The following is a 19,753-nucleotide window of genomic DNA, read 5'->3' as shown; positions in this document are numbered from 1 at the left end:
TTAACTGAGCCCAAATATCAAATGATTGTTTAATCAGCGGTTGTCACCTCATCTTCATGAAAAGAAAAAATGGCATGTAAAGGTACAAAAAGCAACAGCATTACTATTTTGTAGCCTGATCTTGTCAGATATCAGAAGGTAAGCAAGGTAGGCCCTGGTCATTACTGTGACAAGTGACGGCAAATTTGACTAATGTGGTCACACCAATTCTCTGGGGTAAAATTTTAAAAAATCAATGCCCCAGTATGGTGACCAGGGTCACTGTGCAGTCGTGGATGTGATGCAAAACTAGAACTGATTGTGGGTTTGCGCAATCTTGTCTATGTAAAGTCCCCCCTTAATTTAATTGCTGCTGCAATTTCACCCAGCCCTACTGGGTGAGCTTGCTGGTGCACAGTGGCTGGTTCTTATTTCCCAGGTAGGTGCTGCACTGTTGTGGTGGATGAGGTGAGTCTGTAAAGTGCTTGATTCTTTGTGTTAGACAGGGATATATACGTATATATACAGTATATAGTAAATTGTGCACAGGTTTTACCATTTGTGAAAAGCTGAAAGAAAATCCCATTAGTTTGCAAATACAAACAGTACAGTAGTTCAATCCACCTCTGTGGTAAACAATTTTAGTAATGAAGGGAATATTTCAGTGAATATAAAATGCATCCAGAGAATATTACATGTACAGAAAATGTTATAAAATGTGCACATCTTTTTATAATTGATAATTATTTAATGATACAAATATTTTACTTTAAATGATTGCTTCCTACACTGCTTAACATTTTTCCTAAAATTGACATAGGAATGTTCGCACATTTGTAGGATGACTCTTTGTGAAATTTTAAATTAACAGAAGGGGTGTGAAAATAATGGGTAATTAAATTTATTATCTAGACTCATAAGATCTTTGAATAATCAAAGGAACAAATCGTGCATGACAAATCGTGGGAGTTATTAATTGAACATATCAGCAATTTACATTTACAAGGAGAGAAGACTTAAAATGTACTTTGGAAAATTGTGCGCATATCTTTTTGTTAAGTTTTTATTTAAAAAATGATCTAGATACAGAAAAGATCAATGACTTCAGCTGTCCTGGAAACAAAGATGATACAGTTATGGGCCACACGGATATGAATACTGAAGATGAAAAGCTGGAGAAATCAACATTTGTGTTAATCTCTGCTAACCAGGCAGTGCAAATAGAGGCCTTATGAAAGAGATCAAATACAGAGTGCATTTAGAGGAAACAGAAATTTACCCATTTGTCTCAAGAAAAGCCAGAAACATTTGATAAGATTCAGTAATAAACCCTTTATTAAGAAAGATCTGATATCCCTTCAGTTCAAATGTAAATGGTCTGGACACAAGAAGAACAGACCATGAACAGAAAGAAACAGAAACAGGCCCTGGAGTGGAGGTAGGAGGATGAGAGCACTTACTTTGCTGGAGTAACCTCAAGAATGTTCTATTCTTGTATATAGCTGTGTATATGCCTTTATTATATATGTCTTGTACATACTGTAAGAGGTTACAAGAATATAACCTATCTTGTAACCTCAAGAATAGAATCAGAAGGTTAGAACAAGCTAAGAAGTATTTTTACAGTAGTGGGTTGAGAAGACTGATGATTGAGTGGTCTATTGCAACTGTAAAATTGTCCTTACTACATGATAGGGATACTCCTTGCAACAGGTAAATGTTATATGTACAGAATTTGAACCACTTATCCATAAACATATTTTCATTGTCTTGAAGACCAAATGCAAAACTTGTATTGACAATAATATGCAATAAAAATGTCCATGAAAGCATAATAGCACAACTTGGCACAATGTGTAGAAAATTGCGAAGGAAACATCCAAGCAATGTTTTCAGCATAGTGAGTTGGGGAGAGGTGGTCAGCAACATGTTTAAGAAATCCTTACAAATGCTTGCAATGGGCACTAAATCACCAGTATTAGTTAAGGTGTATGATACTGTATGTACTGTAGAAGAGTGCTAGGAACAGATGACATTTTCAATTCCAACAGGAAACAATCTATACATGAAATCAGATGAGAGTTGATCAAATGTGCTTGAGTGCCCAAGTAAAACACTGGACTTGGTCACTGTTTGGTATTTATTTGTTGGTGCGTAAAGGTTATATACTGTATTAATGGTTAATGGTGTGCTCGTAAAGAAACAGTATTGAATTTCACTCAGTACATCAGGATTATAAATTTTGAATGAGGGACTTGCTGATACATTTGTTAATGACCCTGAACATATAGTCAGACAGGATATAATTTAGAAAAATAAAACAGGAAATAAAAGAGAAAAGAAAAAGCAACAATCACAATAGTATTACCAGAAAACAATGAAATCTCCAGTGTGCTGAAGTGGCCCAAGACAATTATTCCAGTGCTTAAAACTACATAAAATAAAATTTCCAAACAAAAGTAAATTTCAATATATGTTATCAGCCACCAAACAAAATACGAGTTTGATTTTGTAACATTCTGTACTAAATGGCAATATAACAACAACATCAAGTTCATGAGGATACTCTCAACATTTTTTGTTGTAGAAGCTTCAATGGTGTTGTATAGGTGATATTTATTTATTGAAATAACATAAGTAAATTTATTATACTTATTAATATATGTGATTAATAAAGAGCAGGCCTTGTGTGATCTCAACTCATCCTCCATCTTAGCTATGTGCTGCCCTGCTCTCCCAGGTTTTGGCCTAAAATGGACAGACCGTATTTGGTTGCAATGTCTTACCAGATTAGAAACCAATGGCTGTGAATGCCCCTAAAATCCAAACATACTGATGACTCAAAGGTACAATTAATTTTTAATTTTGGTTCTCTTCAGTATTTTTCTTTCTTAACTGTCACCAGAATGAACATTCAACAGGTTAAATCACCTCTGCACTTGTGCCCAGTCAGCCCTCTCAGTAATGCAGTGATTTAGTACTTATGTGACAGTTGAAGTTGCCTGAGTGTATCATATATCATGTTGATGAATTAATCAAAATCATGCCAAAAAAGCATTTAATCAATATCCAAGGTCTGTATACGTTTCTAAATACACACATAAATAAAGTGAGTTTTTATATACTGTATAACTATGCATAAACTATATAGAAATATATGTTTAATGTAAGTCTACAAGCTTCCTTTGATGCTCACTCTACATCTAGTACATAAAACAAATATATCGCTTACTGTTTCAATGTCATGTTAAGTTATTCCCTAATTATCTGTTATTCACGTAAATATACTAATGTTGTACCTACTGTAGACTGCCAAAGAAAAGGAATGCTACTGTAAAGAATATGATTTGTTGTATCCATGAGCAAATATAGAGTTGCTGAACATTAGAATCTTAGAAGACTAGCAAAATATACTGTATTCTTATTCAAGCACTTAAAAAGTATAGTATATAACAAATAAATGTACTAGTAAGTCCTACTTACTAGTCATATGAGGCATTTTTATGGTTTTGTATCAGTGAAAACTATTTCTGAATACATTTTGAAATAAAGAATTGCAACATATAGTATTTCTTCCTTTTAAACATACCTATTCTGTGAAAAATAATATAAATGCAGAAAAATATGCATCTATATTAATTTGTATTTCTGAGATGGAAACTCTGCAAGGTATCTGTCAATAAAAGGATTTTAATAATAAAGTCATGGTGTTACGAATTGTCTGTATCAGTAGCACCCATTTTTGCCCACTGTGCCTCTGGCTCAATATTATTTTTTTCTAATTTTAAATACTGTTCAAAGGCAGGGTCATACTGTACGTCTGAAGAAGATTGAGAATTAATATACCTGTTTGAAGTTCAGAAATGAACCCATTTATTGAATTTGCTTATAATGATTATATCTGGCACCATCCAAATGAAGGCAGTCTTTAGTTTCACACTGAAATGTAATTTCTTTGCCAGTAAATTTGCTAAGGCTACACCTAACCGACAATGCTAGGACACTGGTGGATGATATGTTGTAGCATAGCTCACAGCCAATTTAGTACAGCTAAGGAACCTTTCAAAGTTAAACAAATCACCCTCAGGCTACATGTCTTTCTCATACAACAGTTTTTTAGTGCTTCTCTCTCTGCTTTTTAAATTTTAATATCATTTTTGTGACTCAGATGGAATATCTTTCTATTCTTCCAGTGTCCTTTTTTGTATCTTGTATATTTTCTCTTACAGTGGACCAAAGCATCATTTTCTCAGTCCCACTATTTATGACTATTTAATCTTGAATCATTATCCTAAGAAAGCAAATGCATAACTAGAATCATAATAACGAACTGCACAGTGCATAATCATGTTTAATTTGATCAGACCAGATACTCTTTCTAAACAGTATTCTTAAATAGCTTCTTGTGGCGATGCATTTAAAATATGTTGCACACAATACAACACTTCACTTTCTTTCCCTGGTTCATTATTAACATAAACAGCCCAGGAGACCAAACCAAGAGGCCTAAACTGTTTTTTTTAATGAAACAATAAACCAGTTTCTCCCATTAAGAATGCTTTAATCTATAAAGTTTTCCCTATTTAATCCTCATATCCATCCTGACCTTTCATCCACCCTACTCAGGACAAGAGTCAATCACATGCTAAGCATCTAATGCTACAGTAAAATGTGTTTGGTAATGGTGGGAACAAATATATGGAAAACAAACATCAAATTAATACTTGTTCTTTTAACTGCTGTGTATTCATTTTTCCAATTTAATTACATATTAGTACATTTCTGTATTGCAGTACTTTAATTGTACTTCCTTCAGTTTTAGGGCTTTCTCTTGGAGTACTTTTTAATGTTTTACATAGATGGCTGTCTTTGTCATTGCACATTGTAGTACTGTCATTCTCTGTGGGAGGTTTATGCAGAAGAATATCCTCAAGCATTGAAGGCAAGCCTCCATAAAAGCTCAATATAAGAATATTGAAAAAATATTTTTTAAGTTGCAGCTTTTGAAAAAAAAAGGCACAACAAACAACTGTGGACTGTTTTACAGATCCACCCTCACTCTGATTTCACCACATGTGTGTCAGACTGTCACAAAGTGTCTTTCAGGACCTTATGCAGACCGCACAATCCGGAAGGGAGTGAACAGACACGGGGAAGAGACGAAGAACAAGGCTGGTAGACGAACAGGGGGAGCATGACGAAGGTGTTCAGTGCTCGGGGGGGGGGGCGTGGTCCAAGGCAAACAAGTCCAAAGGGTGTTCATAAGGAAATCCATGGGATGCAAATGCCCAGAATCGGATGGTCCATCCATGACGAAGACAAGAGAGTTAAAAGCCGGAGCAGGATTCAGCGAAGGACAGACTGGTCTTTTAATGAATCACTGCATTTCTACACATTCATGTATCCTATGTATTTTCTATGTGTCCATCCAATTTCTAACTGCTTCATCCACTTCAGGGTCATGGGGGACCCGGAGCCTGTCCTGATGAGCCACAGGCACAAGGCAGGCCAGGGTACATCCTGGATGGGATGACAATCGCAGGCACACAGACACGGACACACACACTCACATCAGGACCAGTTTTCCAAAAAGACAATTAACCTACCAGTATTTTTCTATAGCATAGCTGGACTATGGGAGGAAATCAAAGCACCCAGAAAAAAACCCAAGCAAACATGGGGGAGAACATTCAAACTCCACACAGACAGCAATGGGAACAGAACTGAAAGAGACTGGTTGGGGGTTGTTATTGGTAACTTGAATTATGCTGTTGAGTAGTAAAACAGAAGCAGTATCAAAAGGGCATATACACTGTAAGGATTTTTTTGTGGGATTGCAAACAACTGGGCTTTAAGCTTTTCCTAGGGTTGGCAGTTTAAAATAATACACTTGTTATTGTCCAGAAAAAGAGCCTGCCTTGGTCTTGGAAGTGCTAGAACACACATCACATATTGGTATGAACAAGTGAAATAAATACGGAAATGAGTTGTCTTGACTGAGATGAGTTGTATCCAAAGATCCTGCGTATAATAAAAAAGATTAACCACTCCAAACGTCTGTCTCTGTATCAGTGAGTGCGACTATAGCAGTGTGAGCGTCTTTCTGTATGGAGTGCAGGTGAGCTGATGTGACAGTTGGGAGAAAGTAATGCAATAATTGGGGGCAAAGGGATCTTAACTGTTTTTCTTTTCCAATGCGTTACTTTGTCATACTGAAACACACAGCATGCTGTCAGCAGAGGTGGATGTGCACAGAAATAGATTTAACTGAGGAATCACTTAATAAATTCACAATAAAATAAAGAAGCTATTACCACTAAGTTATGCATTAGCAATTTGGCAAAACTTCAGGGATGTGGGTGCCAAAACTTTAATAAAGCCTTAACCAAAATACAAAAATAGGAGATTAATACAGCACTAATAACATAAAAAACAGTGATACCTTCTAATGATGAATTACATGGTTATTGATTGATGTCAGATTTTTATAATTAATAATTACTTTACTGATGGCTACTGCTTTGCTAACAGGTGTTTTGCAAATACAAAACAGAGAAAAATGTTCTGTATCTACTACTCTAAGTTGGTTGGTATTTTTATATTATGGACCTTAAACATAATTACTGTACAGTATATCTAGTAAAAGATGAGGATAATCAAATAAAATATGTAATACAAAGATGTAAGATATATTTAGATTTAATTAAAATAATGATCCAATGGTAAATATCCTTGTGTGAATCGTCGTGGTACCTGCTTAAGCAATGGCTTCAGCTACACTTTTACATTAACTATTGATCAATCTCTTGCCCCTGATTTTAGGTGTTTTGGCCCATTATTCCTTACAGAACTAATTCTAGTCAATGACATTTGAGGCATACCTTGTATAAACACTTTAATTCAGGTCCTGCCATAACATGTAATTGGGTTTTAGGTCCAGAATTTGGCTTGGACAAAATGCAAGATTTTCATCTTCAGCCATTCTGTTGTACATATAGATGTGCTTGTACTGCATGATTAGGATCATTGTCTTGTAGATCAGCTTTCTAATGACGATGATCTTCAGATTTTTCTGATATTCCATATTTCCATCAAGCTCTTCACATCTGAAGTAAGCAAAGCAGCCTCAAACCATGATACTCCCACCATTATGCATGACAGCTGGGATGAGGATCTCCTGATGGAAAGCACTGTTTGATTTTGCCAAACAAAACTTCTCACACTATAGCTAAAAAGTTCAACTTTTGACTTGTCTGTCCGGAAAACAATCTTCCAGAGATTTTGTGAATCATGAAGATGCTCTTTGAAGGTGAAATTGAGAAAGGTTACTGTGTTCTTTTGAGAAAACAATAGCTTCTTCCTGGACATCATCCCATGAAATTCATTCCTGTTCAGTCTTTTCTAGATAACTGAAACATTAAAACTTGTATTAGCTGCAACAGGAAACATTCATCAGTTGGAACGTATTTCAAGACTTAATAAAGCTTTTCTTGCATCCTTTTAATAACGACTGTGAGTCCAAAACAAAAAGTGCATGTGAAGTTATGATGGCATGATCACTTTAGCATAGATAATTTTAGAAAAATAGAAAACTTGCCAATAGGGAATTCTGATTTAAGATACAGGCTACTTCAATAAGATGTCTGGATATTCCCAAACATGTAAAAGTTGTAACCTGCTAGATGTTCATTATTTTTTTAAGAAAGGGAAATAATGATAGTACTATTAAAAAATCGCAAAGTTATGGGAAACATAGTTTCATTAGAAGCAGCAGGAAGATATGCACCAGCAGAACCAACTATACTGTATGTAGGGTACAGACAGGATTGTGGTACAAGGGTACTCAGATGTACATTACAAAGGTCCAGAGTGGGAATTGATGTAGAGGTTTTGATCATTTAAACTAATTTGTTCACATCACTTTAATCCCTGGAAGTTGGATGCTTTTATTGTTTTAATTTTTAAGGTATCTTCACATAATAACTTTAAAATTACCCAGTGAAGTGGTGGTAAAGTACTTTCTTTTCAAATCATTAAAGAAAGGGTGACACAAACAAAAAAAACTGATCCAGTAGACCCATTATTGTTCTAAGGAAAGAAGTCTACAGAATGGGGGGAAACAGCTGTCACGCCCCACACTCTCCCTCGCAAACACAGTTCCATTCATGTCACGCACCACACTCTCCCTCGCAAACGCCATTGCATTCCCAAACCCACTGTTTCACAATCACATTCCTAATTGAACCCATCACATTCCCACATGCACCAGATTCCACAAATTCTCACTCCCAAACCAATTTTCCTACCACATCCCTTTCCTTTATGTATTTAAGGTTCCCTCTCAGTCCAACCCTTGCTCACTATTGAGAAGCCTCTTGCAGTATTCTCCTGTGTGTGTTTCCAAACCTTTTGACTGATCTCCCGTTACTAACTCTTTGCTCCCGCTTTTTGACCTCGCCTTTTGGATTTTGTCTTTGGATTGTTTTTTGGATATCTCTTGTTACCAGACCCTTTTCCTCCCTTTTCGACCTAGCCTCTGGATCTTGTGTTTTGGACTGTCCCTTTGCTACTCTGTGTTCTGTGAGATTCACGGTCACACACAAGGATCCTCCTACTCTACCGATAGGTTCCCTGACAACAGCTAGAGGTACACCACATACTGTAATTCAATGGCATTACTGTGTGTGTAAAGTGATGCAGAATCTTTAAAATCTTAAATGTAGAGAACCAATGGAGATGAAAATAGGGGTGATACCATTTTGGATTGTAGTATGTATCAGGATATGAGGTTGTCGTATAACGGTGGCGTTAGACCTCTGAGAGGAAAAAAACACATGGCACCTGCTTGTCTCACAAGTCTCACAAACAAGCATTTTACATTCTTCTAACATGTCTACAGTACCTCAATAACTGCTCAGGCTTGTCACTCCCTATTGTATAGATAGTTGTTCTGACCTACCTGTAACTATTCTCCAGGTCAAGTGTAACCTCTGGTAAGTATTGATACACTTATGCTCTCCTAGAGGCCACAGAAGGACTTATTTGTATATTTCCTCCATGCAACAGACCTAATTTTTAGTTGCTTAGGAGATTTTGCATTTACATTTTTTTTCATTCATGCTAACCCAGCCTAAAACAATTCTTTTTTTAATGGTCACAGTGTAGCTTATGAAACATTATTTCATCAAAGTCTGTAACTTGAAAGATCAAGATCCTTTAAGAAGAGCAATTCAGTTCTGATATTGAAAATGACATTTAACTGGAACTTGTTTTCTTTTGCTGGTGGTTGAAGGCAAAAGTCAATATGGACATGTACTATACCTGTACCTTTCTGGCTTTTCTATTTGTTTTCTTTTATAATGATACAGCCTCTTTGCATTGTTAGTTATGTCTTTTGCTTCTGCAAATATGATGCAATTTAAATGCTGCAAAGATTTTTGCATATTAAACAGTTTGTTTTTTCCTGTTCTACTTAAATTTAACAAACTTGGATCATTTAAAAAAATAGTGTTTAAAATATTTTGCAGATATATTTTGCTATTTAGTGTATATAGAATATTATATATTACTCGACATATATTTCACACTATATAAACATTATTTCCAAACCATATTTTCTTTGGCTTCATTTGTAAAGAAGCCTAGACAATAATAAAACATAAAATAAAGCATTGGATCACAATTTATCGTGCAGATAATAGCATTGCTTCTCTATACAAGTGTACTACAAATTCTTAAAAGTTTTTACTGCTAATTTTCTAATATCTTCTAGAAAAAATGCATTTAAATTATTATTTTTAAGCTCTAACTGTTTCAATAATCTATTTCCTTCATGAAATAGGTCCTTCAGAATTGTTATCCACTGTTGATCAATACTGCATTTTTCAGAAACAGATTGATTTTAAACTAATTTGTCATAATTTTACAGCTCTACAGTATGATTGTGACAGCGATAACAATATTTTAGATACCCTCTATACAGTAGGTATAAGGTATTGTATTTTCAAATGGGAGCAAAACCAATTGCCTCAAACCATAGCACTGTGTTAAAGGGAACTGGTTATTATGTTGAATGGGAACATTAAAATTCACTGACTGTTATCGTAAAGTGCTGTGCTACAGATAATAGTTCTTACAGTTAGAGATTATTAGTGGTATTGTAACTGAATGGTTAGAGGTTATTATTGTAATGGGAGGTTATTAGCGGTATTATAGTTGAATACTTAGAGGTTATTATTGTAATAGGACTTTATTGTATGGTTTAGTTTAAAATGTGGGAGTTTGTGAGTGATAGCTATAGGTACAGTAGATAGCTGAGAGTGTCATAATGGTCTCTTAAAATTTGTGTGAATTATCTAAAAGTTATAGAAAGGTTTGCAACTTCATAATACCCTTACTGGTTGATACTAGACATTGGGTACAGTCAAAGATTCTTAAAGGGGGTTAAAATAGTAAATATATTCAAGCTACTGTTAGTTACAATATGAATGAAATTTCTCTTCTGCATGAAATTAAACTACATTAAACTCTTAGGGGCCTGATTCTCTCTTTTAGTAAGCTATGGGCAATTATACATACCGTAAAATTCTTTCACATTACAAGTTTTAAATACCTACTAATATACTGTTTGGTGCAGGAACACTACTGACTAAACAATGCAAATTATATTATTAATTGTTATTTTATTGGTTTGGAAATTCTATAGATTTTGAACTGTCATCCAAACTGATTTTCTTACCTAATACCATATGTATTGTTGTATGCTAGGGAGGTTTAATAATACCATACTATACATTCATTAAATGCCCCTTAGAAACTTTCCCCCATTTCTAATCTAAGTGTGTCTGAAATGACTAGATAAAGAAGGTTTTAGTAATTGCACATCTGCAGTGGCATCTGCAGTATCAACATGTCAGTCCAATCTGAATGAAGGCAGGATTATTTATCAAGCTTGAAATTTCTAGATGACTAGAACTTTATGTGACCAGGTGGTATATAAAAGACCATGAACAAGGAATAATAGAATAGTATGTGAATAGTATAGCAGGAGGTAGACGAAACAAAGAATAAGTTACCACTTACTGTACAACTCACCTTTACCAAATGATGACTTAAACTACATTAATGGAAAACAGTTGGATATTCATGTTAGCGGAACTAATTGATTTTTTTAAGTCTGCCAAGCAGTGTTTGTCACTCTTGTTTATTTGAATGCATTTGGTTTCAGAACAAAAGTTACATAATTTTAACCATTTTTGCAGGACGTTTGTACTACAAAGATACTTTATATGCTGATGGAAAAAAGAAATGATTTATTTTCTGGAATGAGATAACTATACTATAGTTATAGCTTATGTACTTTCATAAAAAGTTGTCAATTTGTTTTAAGCCCTGTGACCAGCAATACAGCTTGTGCAGTGAGGCATTGCAACTTCCCAATCACACGAAAGCTCATTAGGTGCACTTTTAACCAACGAGGTCCAGGTGGACCTGATCAGGTCACCTTTAAAAAGGCCTCAACTCAAAGCCTATGTCACTGCAAGAAAAAGGCCACACTTAGTCAGTTTTCTGTGCATTCCATAATGCCTCAGATGTCACCAGAAGCAAGGGAGAGGACCATTGGTATGCTACAGGCAGGCATGTCATCTGCCAGCGTTGCCAGACACTATGGAGTAAGCCGCTCCACTGTGTTCCAACTGCAGAGAAGGTTTCAGCAGACCTGCAGGACAGATGACCATCCAAGATCCTGTCGCCCTCGAGTGACCACATCAGAGCAGAACCATCACATCCGACTGATCCATCTGAGAGATCGTTTCAGATCTGCCACCCATACTGCTGCTGAAACTGCTAGCAGACACAATGCCCGCATCAGTGACAGGACAGTGAGGCCCCATGCTGCTGGCCTCAGAGAGAGGGTCTGAAGTGGAAAGGGTCAGTAACTTCAAATTCCTTGGTGTCCATATCACAGAGGACCTCACATGGTCTCTCAATGCCACTTCCATGTCTATATAAGAAAGCACAACAGCACCTGTACTTTCTAAGATGGTTGAAGATGGCTAAGATATCTCCCCAGATCCTCACTAACTTTTACAAATGCACTACAGAAAGCATTCTGACAGGTTGCATCACAGTGTGGTATGGCAACTGCAATATTGCTGACCACAAAGCCCTACAGCGGGTGGTGAAAACTGCCCAGTCCATCACTGGGGTTGCTCTCCCATCCATCCAAGACACTTATAACAGACGGTGCTTGAGGAAAGCTCTAAGCATCATCAAAGACCCCACACAACAAGACTGATTGACACTCTATCATCTGGAATAGGGTACCAGAGCATTCAGGCCTGAATACCAGACTCAAAGACAGTTCTTACCCCCGCACTATCAAACTATTAAACTCCCAGCCTCTCTCACCTATGATCTGAACCCTTACGGTACCTTCTCTCTTTATCAAAACTCAAAACATACAGTACATTGAAATTTACCTCTACCTCACATGTCAAGAATTTCACTCCCCATAACTTTGTATCCTTTATTTCATTCTGTTGACGTATGATTTTGCACAACTGATGTTGTTTTGCACATTATCTATTGTTGTTTTGCACATTGCCTGTTGTCTCTGTCTTTCCTTTCTTATACAATTGTTTTGTTGTTTTTTGTACTAATTACTGTCTGAGAGCTAGCTACTGTAAATAGCAGTTCGTTATACAGTATATATCTGTGTATGAGTATAATGACAATAAACTTGAACATGTGTGTATTTTTTTTTAACACAGAACCTGTTTGTTTTCTCCACCAAAATGTTAATGGACAATTAAAGAAGCCATGTGGTCTTGCTCAGTGTTTCCTGAACAGATACTGTAGGTGTGTTATCACCTAATTGTATGATTTGATTTTGCTCAAGTTAGTGTCTAGATTAAAAGTGTGGCTTTATTTTTCCATATTTTACAATTGAATTTAATTATAAGTTTATAATATTATACTGGCTAAGGTAAATTATATGTGCAAAACATTAAAGTACTATGTTTATTTTAGAAATTAATAAAGAAATTAAAAAACAAAAACATACATTTTATTGGTGTCTGTAAAAGCTATCAGGCCCAAGAAGGCAGGAAGTCTTCTCTAGTGAGGATGCTGTAAGTTTTCAAAAATAGTACAGTGACTGTTTTGTTTAATTTACAGTGCATCGAAAATACTTTATTTTAATGTATGGCTTTATATACGTTTTATATGTAATCTTATCTACTCTCTGTTTCTCTACAGCTTTGCTTAAAGTCCCCCTTGACAGTGAAACTACACTCCTGGCTCTTTACTGCTCATAAACCCCCAAGAACAGCTAACCATTTTATAGACTTATCTGCAAATAAATCCTCATAAATTGTTAAAATAATTTAAAGTAAGTCAGATTTCACATTGTATTGATAAGGAGAAATTCCTACCAAAACCTTGTACTATTATATACTGTATAAGCTACCCTCCCATTTTAGTAACATCTGCAGGCTTGACTAATTTACTCAATATACTGTACCATAATCATTGATATAAATCAGTGGTCCTAAAATACTGCACTGTATATACAGTACCTGATGCATTATGCTGATCACATCGTTTCAATTTTCACTGGGTCCCAAAAGCCATGAAGCAACCTCAATTTGTTTATTCATCGAAGTTTAATATTTCCTTTGTGTATTTTCATTTTTCAATATGCAACTGGCTCTAATCATTTGTGAATGAGTAGAGCTGGATATAATTTGTCTATTAATTGCTTGTCTGCATCTCCAAGAAATGCAAAAAAAAATACTTTTAAAAATACGATTTAGCCATTGAGAGAAAGTGGATTCAGGGACCTACAGTATGAGAAGGATTTTGTGCAAAGGTTAAAGAGTTCAATCTTCAAGAACCCTGCCTGCTTTGTATGAGGAAAGCAAAAAGGTGAACAGATTAGGCCGCAGTCCTCATATTTTTACAATCTGATAGATGTACAAAAAATTGAAAGAGTAGGAGGATGGCAAGTTCAAATTGAATGAAGTATCTGTATGGAGTTTTCCATCTTATATGTACAGGTCATAGTTTTGCTACTTGCATATAATACTAGTCTTGTGTTGAATTGCATCTTTTGCAGCTTGTATAGTATAATGTATGAAACCTCTTATTTTGGTACCATCTGTAAGCATGAGTAGTTATTTAATTGTATAACAATTTAAGTGTATTTTTTAAACAACGTTATTTGCAAGTTTTATAAATGCATTCTCTAAATAAATTATTTATTGCACAAGTTGAATTACAGTATAGATGATCAATAATGTTACTCTATATGTCTGGTGACTAGCATGTTTCTAAACTGTGAAAATTTGGAAGTTTAGAAAATGCAAACTTCTTATCTGGAGAACTCAGGCCACAGGGCTGAAAATTTAGTTTGTATCAGCAGAACAACATGGATTTTCTTAATAGGTGGAAAAAAGACCTGAATTTGGATTAATTCCTGAGGCAACTTTGGCTTCTTTTAATAGATGTGTTTCTTTAAAAAATCCCTAGCCTTTATATTTTAGCAACAGGTTCTTTGTTAAAAAATATTTAGATTGTATTCATATCATGTTTAAAAATGTTCAATGATGGTATGTCAGTCACTGTGATCAAATAAACATTGTGTCTAAAATTAAAAGGAAATCTTTGCATGTGTGAAAACTGCTTGTGCTTAATATTATATTAACCATGTTTAACAATGCATTTCCAGGCTATGATGGTGATAACACTACATTAAGGTATCAGTCTCTGCTACAATTCAGCAACATACTGTATATCATTAATATAGAATGACATATTCCTAGTTTTTATTTGACATTGTATATCATTTGTGCTAAATAAAGTCTGATGTTGTTAAAAAAGTTCAAATCCTGGGGTAAAAAGGTAATTGAAAGAACATACGAGAGTGATTTAAAAGTTTATATGGACTCATACTTAGGATTTATTGTTAGGGGTGTAGAATTTAAATCAATTATATACTAAATTGGTTATACCTTACATGGGATATTGTGTTCAGTTTTGGACATTACATAACCAGAAAGATATTATTGCTCTAAAGGCAATAAGAGAGGGTACGTCTGCTGTTGAAAAAAGGTTAGCAACTATACTTGCAGTAGGACCACTGGCAAGATCTCTACTGAATTGTTGGTTGACTACATCTGAGGAGCATTAGATCATTTTTCATACAGCGTCCTCCACAATAAACTTCTACTTTCAAAAGTACCAGTTTCATAACCCCAGTCTTTCCATACAGTACAGTATGTCCAGTACACAGATTGCTCGGATTTATGATTTCAGAAAGATCCAGTCATAATGTGGACCGCAGGATGTTGATGATGTTTCCAGATTGAAGCTGGAAGCCTTGAGTCTACCTTGCAGGTTTCTGCTTACATTTTGAGTGGTCTTATAAACTGTAGGTGTCTTAAAAATGACTTTTTTCCTCCTTGTTTGAGCTTATGTTGCGTGTAAAGCTGTGACTTTCTTTCCACATTACAGTTTCTACTGCAGTACAAAAAACTGGTCTCTGCAGGGGGTTTCTAATTTACCTTTCTAGTTCATCTTAAAGGTGTTCTTGAGACATTTCTTTCTGATTTCATTAGCAAATTCTTTGAAGCAATCTTTCACACTTTCTCATTTGATCTGATATTTGTTTACATTTTGAATGGAGGGTCACCTCATTGGTAATGTATGAGTTGGTCTGTGACACAGTATTCACGTTGTTGCATTTAAAGTTAATGGTTAATTGATTTTCATTAAGTAATATTCTTTCACATAGTGGTACAGTAACTTACTAACACCATTTTATGAACACCAGGCACAAACCAGTTTTTCTCTGTCTAGAGAAGAAAATAGAATTGTTAAATCTAATACTCATATAACACAGTTGCATTATAACTAATGTTTGTATTAAATCTGGTATTTGGTTTCTGAAATATTTCATTGAAAAGTAGTAGAATTCTCCTTCACCCTCTAGCATTGTAAACTGCAGTAGATCAAATCTTTTATATTCGCTTGCCTGATAATTATGTTATTTCACTCCTTTTAAAAGCTGTATTTGCTAAGATACTCAAGATAAGAGCCACATGTACACCAACAGATTATAATGGCTTAATTAAATTTCACTGAGCACACATCAGATTCTGCTATCACATGTGCTAATAAAAAGGTCTCCATTTGAGAAACACGCCGAATCAGATTTAAAATGACAAAGCTGTTCATTTAGTCTACCTCATCATATTCTATCCAGCAGCACTGTCATGGAGTGAGTGACAAGACAGCCTAATAACAAAGAACATTCAAACTTCACTTCATAAATCTCCACTCACAGCCCATATCATTAATATTGTTTCCTGGATTTCCTCACCTACTGCTAGCAGAACTGAATTGCATAACTTACACAATTTTGCAAGGCAGTTTCAGTTATACATACCAACATAATGTCTATGCTACTGTGTACACATGTTTATTGCAGAAAGTACCTGAGAGAGGTCTGATGATGATGGTCTTGATGATGGTCTGTTTATACTGTACATTACATCGTTATTTATACTGCAGATTAACTTTTTAACCAAAAGGTAAATACGATGAAGCTTATTCAGGACCAGGTTTGGAACTCAGCTCTGTTGAGAAAAAATAATCTTGCGAGTTTTCAACAAGTTTGAATTTCATTGCATATACAGTACAGTACTGTACATATTTTTTTCCCTTAAGAATATACAAATCAAGAGGAATGTGAGACACATAAAGCCTTAATGTTTGTTTGATTTGTTTTGTTTTTTTCCTGACTCTAGTCCAGAAAGGCATTAAATGAAGGATCTTCAGCATAAGAATGATGGATCTCTCCATTTAAGATAAGACCATCTTCTCCATCATCTTCAGTCTGCCACTACTGTCCCAGTTTCCCAGAGCTATCATGGCAGGGCTGTCTGAACAAGCTGTGATAACAAAGAACCTTAAACTCACAGGTAAATCAATCTCCGCCTCTTGCCTGGGGGTTCTTGCCATCATTAGCACTGCTCTCTGGTACTCTACTCCATTTTTCTTTCAAAAGTTCCTAATGAGGCCAGAGCACACTCAGCAGTATTTTACTTGGTTTAGATGGCTGATTAAAAAGATGCAAGCCCCCTCTTTTACATCAGATGCGACAGTCGTATCCATACATCACCTTTACTCATGTTACCAGAGTGAGAATTCATTGACAGCGACCTTCGCTGGGGAAGGAAAATCAAGGTGACTGTCAGCTACAGTACCTACTGAGGTGAAACTGCCATACGTTTTTTTTGTAGATAACAGTGCAGTCAGAATATTTCCTTTTATCAGATAATGTATCTCCTTAAGCTGCCATCCCTAGAGCTATTTTTGGATGACTTTTTTTGCACTTTCTACCTTTGTACATCTTTCTGGTTTATCCCTTATTGATTTACAGATTCTGAAAGGGACAGTAATAGCTCAGATGGGTAGATAGGAAAGGTGTGTTTCATGACATCTATGTATTTTACTTTTTTATTTTACATTCTACTGAACTTATCAGCAATAAAACAAAGTACAGAGGTATTTAGTACCACTCTATTACTCTTTCAATAAATATTGCAGTATGTTGTAGCCTGTTGTCAGACCATATGTTAATTTGACAGTTTCACAGTAGAACACTTTATTGTCATTAGTGTCTTTAATGATGATTTTACTGTTATTCAGTGTTCCAGAAAATGTGTTAAAGCAGTATTTTTAATTTGCTTCTACATCAGAATGTGATTGTTTGCAGAAGAAAGAAGCGTTGCTTAAGAGTCCTGTTCAGAATATTTCCTGTTGAAGAAAAAAACATTTTCAGACTATACACAATTTCAAGTGTTGTAAAACCTTAGCAGGCTTAGCAATTAATTAGAACAAGAATGATTTATTTATGTGAAAAAAAATGTTTCATTTGAAATGATACTAAATTATAGTTAAACATTTTTGATAATTTGAAAGCATACTCATCAAAAATGCAAAGTTTGTACAGTGACTTGAGCAAAATATTTTTTACACTACATTGAGAATCAAGAAAAGAACAAAAATAAAAACCTGGGAAATATGCCTTTCTGGAAATATAATGGTCATACTAATACCATTATAGCTGAAAAATGAAGCAGGAAAAGTAGGGGGTTCTGTACAGGCAAATGTGACTGTAGGTAATTCTCGAAAATGACATTTATTCAGCAAATATTTCAAGTGTGAATGTCAAGCATTACTCAGTTCATTGCTCTTACAGCTACATGAAATGAGATGAATATATATAGTAAAAAAATTTCCCTTCAAACCCTTGTGCAATAAATCTTATTTTTAGAAAGTTGCTGCTTATATTTTGTCAACTCCTGTTTTTGCACATACTGTACAGTACAAGAAGACAAAAAATGAAAAAAAAAATCTAGTAAATTGAAACTCCTGATACTCACCCACCAGTGACAACAAGCTGGTTTTACTACTGCTATTTTTTACTTTTCCTCATGTCATTACAATGAAGCGCAGCTTTCATATTTTACCAGCCAGATTTGTTGACATGCTGAATCCATTTTTATACAACTTACAAGACATGGTGAGTTTAACGTTTGCTTTGGACCTTGATCATTTAAGAAGGATGTTATATACATTAATTTTTTCAGTCCTGCTTATTCATCATCAGCACAACCTTCCTTTAATTGCATTTTCACCTGAATCCATTCCTTGATTAAACTCAGCAAAAGTTCATAATTACAAAGCAAGGTCAATTTTTATTTATTTGCTCTTCTTGATTGGGCCTGTGATTCTGTTTTACCTTATGTCTAACATACTGTAAGACACAAAGATTATAATTGCTCATTATCAATCCTGATTTAGGTTCTTCTAGTTACCTAATCTAGCTTTCAATTATTGTTGTGCATTTATTAATTTCCCAACTAATCTAACAAGATATCCTGACTAATTTTATTTTCAGGATACAGTCGTCTATAAATTGCAGGTCTATTATTTAGGAATTTCATTGTTTGCAGGAAAACACATTAAATTCATCGTTTTATCTTTTAAAGAAAAATACTTTAAATTTTATGATTATATAAAAGATGAGGGGAAGAAAGGTGTAGTGATTAGGAAACAACAGCAATCCCACAGTAATTCCTACAGCAATTGCAGGTGCACCCTTGAGCTAGGTATATTTGGGAATGATTCACCCAAATATATCCAGTAACATAGGCCATTGTATACTGTAAATGGATGTATGTTGTGTATAATAATAAATTCAGTTAAATGAATGAGTAATAATTGTCTTAAAAAATATATGTCTTGCATAAACAGGTCACCAGGAAAACATTTTAGCCTCTACTTTCATTTGATAGTTGACAGTTAAGTTTTCATTGTGATGAAATTTCATTATGATTCAGTATATTTTAAGCCATATACATGTTAACAGTGTATGTTTTTTCATAAAAAATACTGAAGACCTTAGGTCACATTTTTCCTGTGGGCAGACTGTGGGTAAATTGGCCATCTAATTTATTTACAATTGTGGGCAGTTAGCCCACAGAGAAAATATAGATCCTTAAATGCTCTCTATGCAATGAAAAGCGCAAGTAAATTTGATTCTACAGCATATGGCAAGGCTGAGGATGCATGGAAAGATTTATACATGCGCAAATATCATACTTCCAAAATGAGTTTATAGCCAAACAACAAAGAACCTGGATGGACAATAAAATATTAAGAAGTCACAAAAGGGTAACAAAGTTCTTCGTGTGGGAAGAGT

This window comes from Atractosteus spatula, chromosome 6 (genome assembly GCF_055471065.1).
Source record: "Atractosteus spatula isolate fAtrSpa1 chromosome 6, fAtrSpa1.hap1, whole genome shotgun sequence".
Taxonomy (NCBI): domain Eukaryota; kingdom Metazoa; phylum Chordata; class Actinopteri; order Semionotiformes; family Lepisosteidae; genus Atractosteus; species Atractosteus spatula.
The sequence above is the reverse complement of the archived record's forward strand: the minus strand, read 5'-3'. Positions refer to the sequence as shown.